Source organism: Papaver somniferum, chromosome 11 (assembly GCF_003573695.1).
Source record: "Papaver somniferum cultivar HN1 chromosome 11, ASM357369v1, whole genome shotgun sequence".
Lineage (NCBI taxonomy): Eukaryota > Viridiplantae > Streptophyta > Magnoliopsida > Ranunculales > Papaveraceae > Papaver > Papaver somniferum.
In genome coordinates this window covers 13,951,637-13,962,024 of record NC_039368.1, presented here as the reverse complement: position 1 = coordinate 13,962,024, position 10,388 = coordinate 13,951,637, and the positions used below count along the sequence as shown (strand labels likewise).

The 10,388-nt window shown below is 34.9% G+C and overlaps 1 long non-coding RNA gene across 1 annotated transcript; it reads right to left on the bottom strand.

Annotated features, from left to right (window-relative positions):
* Positions 1-5,617: 5,617 nt before the first annotated feature.
* Positions 5,618-10,077, bottom strand: LOC113321225. Its single transcript, XR_003346558.1, has 4 exons — positions 9,867-10,077; positions 8,657-8,818; positions 6,860-6,944; positions 5,618-6,138 (listed from the first exon to the last, which is right to left on the bottom strand). It is a non-coding gene; the product is annotated as an uncharacterized LOC113321225 (long non-coding RNA).
* Positions 10,078-10,388: the final 311 nt, after the last annotated feature.

The window sequence follows — 10,388 nt, the reverse complement described above, 5'->3', positions numbered from 1 at the left end:
TTGATTGGTTGGAGCTTGAAAGGATAATGTTTGTGATACACTCTGTGTTGATGGTAAAGTGCAGTTTTTGGCCAAGTGACCTGGTTTCTTGGAGTTGTAACACTGAACCTGTGAGATGTCACGATAGTTTCTCTGAGAACTGAAGGTATTACTAAAACTTGTACGTGAAAGAACTGCAAACATAGCAGGTATTTCAGGCTTGATCCGCTTCCGAGTTTCTTCAGTAATAAGCTCAGATAACGCAGCTTCCATCGTAGGGAGAGGTGACCGATGAAGAATTGAAGCTCTTATAATCTCAAAATCATCTCTTAACGCCATCAGAAGTTGAACCAGACGTGACTCTTCTCTGTATTTATGCCATAACTCAATATGTGTAGTCCAATTTGGTTCCATGAGTGCTAGTTGATTCCATATAATTGACATCTCAGAATGGAAATATGAGATTGACTGATCCATCTGTTGCTTCATGGATCGAATATCTTGTTCTAGTTTGTAACGTTGAGAAAAGTTGATTTGGGTATATCTTCTTGAAAGAAAACCCCATGCTTCTTTGGCAGTTTCAAAACCAGTGAGTTGCATACTTATGGAGGTGATCACTGTATTGCTTATCCATGTCAGTATCTTGTGATTATTGATACCCCAGTCTTCAAGGCTTTCTTCAGTTTCTTTGTCTTTGCTAGGCTCAGTTTGTTTATCTCTAATAACAACACCAGTCGTAACAGTACTAGGATTTTTGGCTTTGCCATCAATATATTTCCACATAGCTTTTCCTTTGAGAAAACTTCTCATAAGGAAGGACCAATGATTATAGTTTGTTCCATCAAACTTCACGGTAATAGGTTGATAATCTTCAGGCGACATATTGAACAATAACAGGGAAGGATTTTGGATATTAAGGTTTGAGTTTTACAATCTAAACACAGACAAGAGAGAGATGGAATGGCGGGGATTTATCTAGTTGTTGTTTGTTATTGCAGCGGAAGATGGATTGTTAGATCTTACCAGGCTCTGATGCCATGACAGAGATTGTCATGACATGTATATTGTGAATGATCGGATTCTATTCAACGTGGTAAACAAGATACAATACATCTGTTCTTATATACAAGAAACAAAGGATAAAAAGAGAAACAAAATATACATGAAAAAGGGAACAAAATATACAAGATATACATGCCATGTAGAGCAAGATATTATCCCAAGAAATCATGACAATATCGTTTAACATGCTACACTCACTGTCTCTACGTTTCCGATGGATTCGAGACTACTAAACAGGAAGTCTTCAAAACTTTTCCACATCAAAACCCTCATTTTAAACCCCTCGAAAATTACCCTCCAAGTATTCGTGATGCTATGAAGGTAGTCTTAGACTTGGATTTCGTTCATCTTGATATTACATTTTCTCAAACTGATGACCCTGTTAAGTTTTTTGATTTTATGGAACATTATGTTTCTCAGCTCACAACTCTGGAAGGCATGGGTTATGATGTTGAGAAGCTCTGGGAAATCTATCACGAGCTTATGAGTATTGCAGTAGATGAAGCAAATAACAGGAAAATCAGAGAGGAACTTGAAGCAAAGATGAGAGATTTAGAAGGTAAAGCACAAATCACTCGGAGTAGGATGACTGTGTTAAGAACAGAAATGGTGCAGTTATAAGCTAAGTCAAAGATCCAAGTTGAAGGTTCCCAAAATATTGAGTCCAAGATTAGGAAGTGCACTTTAAAAGAAGAGGTGAACTTTGTGAATTTTAAAGCAGCTGCTACAAAACCTTGGTAGTAGTAGCAAAGGCAAGGGCAAGGACTGGTTCTTTGACTTCAGTAGTAGTAGAAAAGATTAGGAAGTCCAATATTAAGTTCTTAGTATGACTTAATGGTAGTAGTCTGGTTCTTTCAATTTAATAGTAGTAGTATTATTAGAAGTAGATCACAGGAATATTGAGTTGCTAGTATGAACTCAGATCTCTGCTGACTGCTGTAACATTTTATTTCCTTGAATGAGATTTGGTGTTTTTTCCCGTAATTCCTTATATTTTTGTTAAGATTTCTTCAAAAGATTTGATTGTTGGATTCTATAATGCTGCATTAGAGAATTTACGTTCCTATAAGAGTGCTGCTGTTAATGCATAATAACGCACATTTGTAGCTTATGGTATCAAAGTATCAAACAATACAGTCAGATGAAAGCTTAGTTGTTGCTGCATCCAATTGAAAAAATTACCAGTCTTATGATCCTCTGTAGGCGTTAGTCCTAAAATCACAATGGATGGGTTCCTAATCCATTCATAGAGTGAGAATAGTGTAGCCCAATATTCTTGTGCTATGCAGGCAGTCTTGAGAATGACAAAGACAGAGAGAGGAGGAATAACATCCCTCCTCACATATTCTCTCTGGTAATTACAGTTGAAAATTAATGGTCATGCCAATCTTATGATAGTGTCACATATTGACATGACAATGCTAGGAGGGTACAAATTTTTATTTTTATTTTGTAACAAATATGTCTTTAAACTTTTGTCTCTATCATAACAAATATGTCTTTAAACTTTTCGGATCTTATTTAACCTGGCTAAATTGGGGCTTATACCACTTAATTGGGGCCTATGGTTAGATGACAAAAAAATGTCACTAGAAATCACTTCACACCACCCCTTATCAAAATAATTACCAAACTATCTATTTTACTCCTGATTAATTAGCACTAATTAATCGCATTAGGGATTAATTTTGTTTTGGATGTGAGATTAACTAATGTTAGAGAGTTCATCAAAACATCAACATTTTGATTTTTTTCGTAAAAATTACTCATAATCGGTTTACGTTAATTCACTTGTAAACCGATTCTGGATTGGTGTTTAGAATTACCAGAGGACATCCAGAATCGGTTAACACTGACATGTTTTATAATCAATTGTGAAAATCGGATTTTACTTATGACATATATAAACCGATTTTTCCTTTCATTACCAATTTTCATTCATTGCATTATTATTGTACGATGCATTTAGAACATGCATCAATACTTTAAACCCCTAGGCGACCTTAGTGGATGAGTTATAGTCTCGTGAGGGTTTACATAGAGGTCTACCCACAAAACCTTTACAAAAACTTCTAAATCCATCAATCTTCCTCCGACGAAGACGATACCGCATCCAGGTAGTTCGGGTTATCCTCCGGGATTCTATCTGCCAAGAAGTGATAGCTTGCATCAAAGGCGAATGCTTCCCCCTTTACTTCCAAGTAGCGCGCTTTCACGACTTCGTGCTACAAAAACACAAAAACAAGCTTACATTTGTTAGTGGTGTTTCGTTGGAAGATAACACAACAAGGGTTACGTAAAAAAAATCACAAAATTACTTACAAATTGTGCAATGGACAAGGTGAAGGGGCGAGCGTTAAAAATCGGAGGTTGGAGAGCTAAAAAAGCAAGTATCGCGTTTTCGATGACTAGCTGCCTTTCATGGATGGCTTGAACACTTCTTGCGTTAGGATTTCCAAATTCTTGGATAAATTTGTTGTGTACTTTAACCCAAAAGGTTGTTGAATCCTCCCTTTCGGAGGATTGACGTCTAAGCCGATTTTCCGCATACCATGCTTTCGTGATTGCCAAATCTTCCGCGGAGTCGAATGATGTCATTTCTTGTATGTATATGTATGAAATGAGTAGTTGTGGAGTATATGGAGTGAGGGGGAATAAAATGATCAATTTTGGGGCAAATGGGGTCCAAGGGTGAGGTCTCTATTTATGGAGAAAGTCTCAAACGACTATTTTTTTTGAAAAACGTGAAATAATTTGAAATAATCGGTCTTTTAGAAGGACAATAAAAGCCGATTGTGTTTATATGCCACAAGAATCGGTCTTTCTTGCGACAAAAGTAAACCGATTAAAGTCATTTTAAATTTTGAATTTTCACCAACACTGATCGGTTTATATATTTCCAAATGTGATCCGATTCCAAATCATCCAGAAAGATTGGCTTGCATAATCGGTTTATAATGACATATCGAGTAAACCGATTCTTGGCATGTCATGCTAGAATTATAGAGAAACACATAATTACAATTAAAGCTTCAAGTTCATCAAGTTCAATACAGATATCATCTAAAATAAAAACCTTAAAAGAGTGTTAAGAACTTAAAATAACCACAAGTCTTACAAACCTAAACTTTTAATATCTAAAACTTAAACATAAGAACTTAAACATCAGGAGCACCAGCATCAGCAACAGCAGCACCACCGGGAGCATTCGCAGCACCACCATCAGCAGGAGCACCAGCATCACCATCATCAGGAGCAGCAGCTTGTGCTTCAGCCATTAGTTCCCACATACCTTCCATTTCTGCATGGAGCTCCCTCCCAGATGAAATCAGGTTTCTCCTCATCCTGGCGAAGGTGATGACCTCAATAAGCTCTTCAAGTGAAAGCTTATCAATCAATGCGAGGGCTTGGCCAAGACGAGTTTCAGCTCCGAATGCAAACTTGTATAGGCTCCTTACTAGCACTCTTTGTGGTTGCCTCAGGATATCCTCCACGGTTAATTCGCGATTGTAGAATGGTAGGTGTCCGAAGTCCATTCTACACAAAAAAAAAAATCAAGTTAAAAATCGGTACATAAAGAAAACTATGTAACCCGATAATGAAAGAAATATGAAAAGACTATATTAATCGGATTATACATATTACATATATAAACCGATTCTGGCGATGTACTTTCATATTTTATTTCTAAGCCAGAATCGGTTGATGTTAATCTTTATGTAAACCGATTACTGTGCATGCTCTTCATGTCGAAAACAAAACCCAGAATCGGTTTATTCGATAGGTCAATAAAAACCGATTCTGGGTGTAATCAGAGTTTTGATTTGTCAAAAACGATGATTAAAGATGTAAATCAATAAGATAAGTAGATAGGTTGATAGAGATTTACCTTCTTCTTGGTTGGATCGAAGATCGTCGGAGTAGAGGATGAAAAAAAAATTGATTAGGGTTTTGAGAATTTGGAAAGTTTATGATAAAATAGAAAGATTTTTTAGGTTTAGATTTTTTTGATTTTGGATTTACTGAAAATAGAAAGATTAGAATTTATATGAGTGAGTTTTAGAAATTAATGTGGGGGTAAATTAGTATTTTTATAAGGTTTGGGTGCCTAGAGTAATTTGTGGTGTGAGAAGGAAAAACCTATAGGCCCCAATTAAGTGGTATAGGCCCCAATTTAGCCAGGTTGTTTAACTTCTTATCTGCTTTTGGGAAAAATACGGTTTAGTCCAAAATCCCATCCAAGTATACTAGTTAGTCCTAAACCATTCAACTAGGTACAAATTAGTCCTTTTTATGGAAAGTACATAAATAACATTTGTTTTACAATTTAGTCCAAATATTTGCAGTTTAGTCCAAAGTGACTCATGATGATGTCAACAGTTTTAAATAATATAGAAGAAAAAAAATTTATCTTTCGAACCGTTTGTCCAAAATTCGCGAACTTTATATATTCAGAAAGCTCTTTCCGATAGCTACAAAAAGAGTACCCATATGACTATATAATTCTATTTTTTTAAAAAAAAATTAGTTTGCATTGGTGTACAAACATGTACACATTACGAAAATACAACCTGTTTACAACCCAAACTCATTACCAACACCAGATCCAACACTCAACCACTCTTAACCCTGCTGCTGCAAACAACTAGAGCACCTCAACCATTCAACTCAAATTTTTATTTGTTTATGTAGCTTTCCAATCTTAGCTGCACTTCTCTGCAGCAACACTACCCATCCAACAACAACATAAATTCGTGCTCCTCAGCACCACCAACATCACACATTTCAGATTTCATCTTTACAATTCCATCGGCATTTCATATTTATTCATCATATCACCACTTCAGAGTTCTACCATCACTTAATCAGTTGTACCATTCCTTGTAATGCAACATAAAAGCAAACTCGTTCTTCCAAATTTCCCATAGCATCACCTGCAATTGCTTCATAGCCAGTTGTAACACCTCAACCATTCAACCATTCAATATTCATGATAGTCAGCCTGCGACTTTAGTCTACACATACTGACAAAAATATCAAACCGTCAAGCTCTTGCTGAAGAATGGTATGATTTTCATAGGATGGTTAGCAGTTAACCTGAATCCAAGAAAAAAAATAAAACATAAGAAACCATAGAAGAAAAAGTGATAACCTTCACTAACAACCACATAAGAAACAAAGAAAAGAACAGGATGAAAATAAAAATTTAGGCAGTTATAAATTAAGAGACACAATCCATTTGGGTCTAACTGCACAAACTTAATATCAACAAATACGAACCAAAGTTTCCATTCCTGACAAATCAGTCACATGCTGCAAACCAAATTGGAACATACTAGAATTCAATACAACCTCCACAGAAAAAACATAACTTTCAAAACATGCATAAAGACGATCATTCATAATAACACACAAACCTATTTTTTCATGGGAATTACATAGGTACACCGCTGTAAAACGCGAGAAACCTACTTTTTCATAGAAAATACACAGGTGCACCAATGTGTGCACCCCTGTCAAACATGCACAAAAGCCGATCACTCATAACCACACACAAACCTTTTTCATGAAAAATACACAGGTGCACCAATATGCACACCACTTCAAACATGCATAAATACGATCATTCATAACCACACACAAACCTACTTTTTCTTGGGAATTGCATTAGTGCACCAATATATACACCCATCCAAAATATGTATAAAAACTACTTTTTCAACTAAGATATCCTAATGCACGAAATCCTATTATCAGCTGAGACCAATATTAAGGTGGGTATCAAAAAAGGAACCAAGTACACAATTAAACAAAATACTTGTCACCCAGTTGCAACATCTTGGGTTGCAAGCATAGAAGCATGAGGCGAGGACCCATCTTTATCAGCTTTGACCTTCATTCTCCTGCAATTGAGAGAAATAAAAAGGTTGAGAGTTTGAGACACATATTTTACTAATGATCTAATGCCTAAACAATCATTTGATCCCCATCCACATCAAAAGTTTTAACATATGATATAAGCAAAGAACAAGCATAGAAACAAGTCTCAAACATTCCTGGGTAAACATATATCTCATAATAACAGCATAAACATAACTACATGCATAGCACTCAAAATTACTAGATAAATCACGCAAAATTGTGAAATAATTAGCTAAAACAAATTCATACCAGAAATAAGAATCATAGTTTCCCTTCCTAACAAATCTGTCACATGCCACAAACCAAATTGATACATATTATAGCTCAATACAAGTGTATAACTATATGCACATTAAAAATCAACAGGTGTGAAATTATGTGCACAATAAAATAAATAGGTATACAATTATGTACATATTAACAAACAGGTGTACAATTATGTACACATTGACAAACCGGTGTACAACAGTGAGTACATAAAAGTCCACATGTGTACAATTATGTACACATTGAGAATCAACATGTGTACAACTGTGTACACTTAACAATTCAATATATAAAAATAGTTGAAAGTCAGATTTTATGTGAGACCTTCACAGTATCCTATAAGAGCATGCTTACAAGTATAAGTTTAGGTGTAAGAAACCATGTAATGTTTTTCATTACACAGATAAAAATCATCCTTTCAAGTATAAGTTTGCACCAGTTTGTACACTCTAGTCAAGTATAAGTTTATGGAGTTATTTTTTTCACATGTGCACTAGTTTGTACACCCTAGTTTCCATGTAATGCTTTTCAATGGAATCAAATGCTATCCTTGGATAAGAACCACAAATTAAATAAGATATAGTGCATTTCCTATAACATAACTGGTGTACAAGCATACACACCTCGTATAACAAGCACAATAAAAACAGTGCGCTTTTACATGAAACGCATACAGATGGTGTACAAGAAAATACACATATTTTTAGATACTGCAAGCTTACCAACAAGTCTACACCAGTTGGTCCTCCCCCAATAAACATCAAGCTTACTAGTTGACCCTCCCCAATGATTAAGCATTGAAACTACAGACTCTATCTTGTTGTAGTGTACGTGTCATAAAAAAAAATATATCAACACTTTAATTTTTAGAAATCATCCCTTCAAAGAACTCACTACAAAGATAAACATTTCATTATTTCTCACGTTGCATACACTGCAAAACATGGTATATGGACTCTATACTGAGACTGTTGATGGTCATCTCATCTCATCAGAGTTTATTTGTGTGCTTTTGGCACAGACATTAAAAATTTGGGCTAAGTGTCACGTCATCTACATTGTAATTAGATTAAATGAAAAATTGTCTTTTGTACGCTAAAAATATCTTAACAGTGTTCATACGGGAGACTGTAAGATGATAATCTGTGCCAGGTGCCTCTACATATTGAGATTCATTAATGGGTGGGTGTAAGTGCACAATGGGTGTACAATTATGTACACATTAACAATCAAAAGGTGTATAATTATGTGCACATTAATGATAAGCAGGTGTATAACTATTCCCAATCGATAACTTTAAGTTGATAGTCAGTAATCATTCCTAAAAATGTTGGATATATATGTAGCGGAATTCAATGTACACACTCTAATCATCAAGTTGAATTCAAAGAGGGCGAATTTACGAGGTGGTAGGAAAGTTATGTACCTCTAAGACAATGGACTATCCATTGTTTTCCTGTGATATCGTTGGTGTCTGCAACATCCTTTCCAATCTCTTCTTTCTGGTACTCCAAAAGTTCTTAGCATCGTTATAAGTTATTCCATGAAAATATGTCACAGTTCTTGCCCATTTGTTCACAAACCATGCCTGCATATAAGTTGGTCCAAGTTCATTTCACTTCATATTCATTTTGAGAGAGAAAAAGAAAAAAAGTTAAACATATAGGTACCAAGAAGTTAGACAAATTAACAAATACATACTAAACATGTTTTACGCAGTTTTTAGTTTTAACGTTCTAAAATGAAAAAATTGTTTCCAAAACTAAAGTTGTTAGAATATCTCTTTCATCTGCCCCAGATGCTACTAGATTTGAATGAAAATTAACTCTAGATTACGACTGAAATGAAATGCTGTGAGCAAGCCCCCAAAAATATTCGTACGCGACCACACCCACTGAATATAGAACATATGCCAAAATAAAAACAAAAAAACTTACAGGTCCGAGATGCGACTTAATATGATAAAAACAGCCTCCTCTGTGTCACTTGCAAAAGCAAGATACCAAAAATGTAGTCTAGGTGTTAATTTTGGTGCAAAAAGTTTGCAAGTAAATTTTTGATAAACTGATACAACAAATCTATACACGAGAAGATATCAGATTGGCATATTCTATACTTCTGCTCCTTTATAAGAGATCATAAAACATGTAAGGGGCATGCATACATAAGGGGAAATTCTTAAGACTCTTACAGTTGTTTTACACTTTAAAGTGGTCATCATTTTAAAACCAATAATCTAAGCATACCAGACATGCTACGTTGACAAATTACTCAGACCAGCATTTCATTATTTTTATAGTACATCCTAATTATCAAACAATTCTTATTTTAAATTATTCATGTGCCTTCAAAAAACAATGCTGAGACATTCTGAGTTTCTTACCACCAAATTTACAATAACGACATTCCAATAATTTTAGGCATTCCTTTTCCACAATACCAAATCACCAATTCAAATATGACAATCTATACACCAAAACCAAAACACGATCAAAATCAAAAATCAAAAACCTAAAACCAATCACAAAAACGCAAAGACACCATCGAATCAAAATATTAGGTTTTTGAAATCGTAAAAAATATTCTGGATCGATAAATTAATAGTTGGATCAAATTAAATGAAAAGAATAGATTACATTTAACTTTTCAATCGCTTTCAACGATGAACTCTTCAATGTTGAAATTGAATCTCATCAAATTTTCCCCTGGCATGATTAACCTTCAAAAAAAAGGTACCAATGACAACGATTTAGGCTTTCAAATTGAATCGATTGCTTATTTCATTCTTACATTTATGTTTTGAGATACTTTTACGGAAAGAAATTAGATCTTGGATTTCTTTCTTCACTGGAGAATAATTTCAAACGTGGAAATAAAAGCGTGAAACTTGGATTACGAAGAAGTAATATCAGTGATAGGTATTTTCGGCAGTGAGAATAATCAATTTGGATTGAATAGTTAGAAAAAGGATTAACCCATTTTAAATTTGATATATTTGGACTCGAGCGTTCTAGGCTTTGAAGGGGTGGACTACAGCGTCCAAAGCCCACTAAAAATGGGATTAGACGTCAATTTTTACTTTGCTGGAACCCGGCACCTCCAGATATTTTTCTCAAAACTGGGTAGTCTGTAAGTGGGTTTCCCTTAAATTTAATGAA